Raw genomic sequence first — 1,566 nt, forward strand, 5'->3', positions numbered from 1 at the left:
TATCTTGATGCTGATATTATCTCTTCGTATCTTTTTAAATTTGCAGTTATTACAAACCTATATTAAACTTTTTCTTATTTACCCATTCAAGCCGTCTCCAGCCATTATTAGTCTCAAAGTGGGTTCCTCATCATCGAATTTGAAAAACAGTTTATGTTCACCACTAACTAAGATTAAACTGTGTCAACGTACAGCAACCAGTCAAAGTCTTAGACAGGGTCACTCGGAATATATAACTTATATTCATCTTACATTGATAATTCACAAATATCTTAATTCTACTTTGTTCACTCTAAAGATAAAATTCCAGATAATTATGTGCCTAGCTTAGCCTTTTATGATAAATTACACACCATGAATATCAGTTTCTAAAAGTATGTTTGAACAACTAATACAAATCTCCATTTATATTTATTATATAAAACTCATGTTTCATCATAGCCCAATACGCAATCATTAATATATGTAAATAAAATCACAGGCTTAAGTATCACACATAATAAAACTCTTTTGTAAATAAAACTTCAAGATACACTAATATATTTACAATAATTACAAACATCTTAGCTGATAAAATACTGATATATATATGTCTAGCTTAGTCTTTTTTTGATAAATTACACACCATGAATATCAGTTTTAACAAGTATGTTTGAACAACTAATACAAGTCTCCATTTATATTTATTATATAAAACTCATGTTTCATCATAGCCCAATATACTATCATTAATATATGTAAGTAAAATCATACACTTAAAAAGCATACTGAAACACGTATTAATAAAACTTCAAGATATACTAATATACTATTTACGAAAACATCTTCGTTTATGAAATATTGACCTACAACCCAATATTATAATACCAGTGGTATATACTTGTTCTATCACGTTATTAGTCAAAAATAGAATAAATCACCATAACCGAAGAATAAGGGACATTCCCCAAAATGATTCAAGCTAATATGATCAAAGCTTCTTTATTTTAGAATATCTACACAACATCTCATGCACTTCAAATCCACAACTAGAGTGATTGTGTCCCATCATGCTGAACACAAGATCTTGAGCCTCATATCAGACCTCCTAGATTGCTTAAAATTAACGTGTTTCATTATAGTTCATTGTACTTTACATAAAAGCATTTTGCACTTATTAGTCAGTAACATTAAACTGCCTGACATACAGCAACTATCAAATGTTCAGACAGGGTCAATTGGAAAATATAACTTAACAACTTAATTCTACCCTGTTCACTCTAAAGATAAAATTGCAGATATTTATGTGCCTAGCTTAGCCTTTTATAATAAATTACATACCACGAATATCAGTTTCTAACAACTGTGTTTGAACAACTACTATAAGTTTCATTTATATTTCTTATAAAAAAACTCATGTTTCATCATAGCCCAATATACTATCAATAATAAATAAACTCACACATTTAATATACATATTGAAACATTTATTAACAAAATTTCAATATTTACTAATAAATATACTACTTACGACCTACAGCTCAATGTAATGATTCTTGCATTGTATACTTGTTCTAGCATATTATT

Source organism: Limulus polyphemus, unplaced genomic scaffold (genome assembly GCF_000517525.1).
Source record: "Limulus polyphemus unplaced genomic scaffold, Limulus_polyphemus-2.1.2 Scaffold3478, whole genome shotgun sequence".
In the NCBI taxonomy this organism is placed as follows: Eukaryota; Metazoa; Arthropoda; class Merostomata; order Xiphosura; family Limulidae; genus Limulus; species Limulus polyphemus.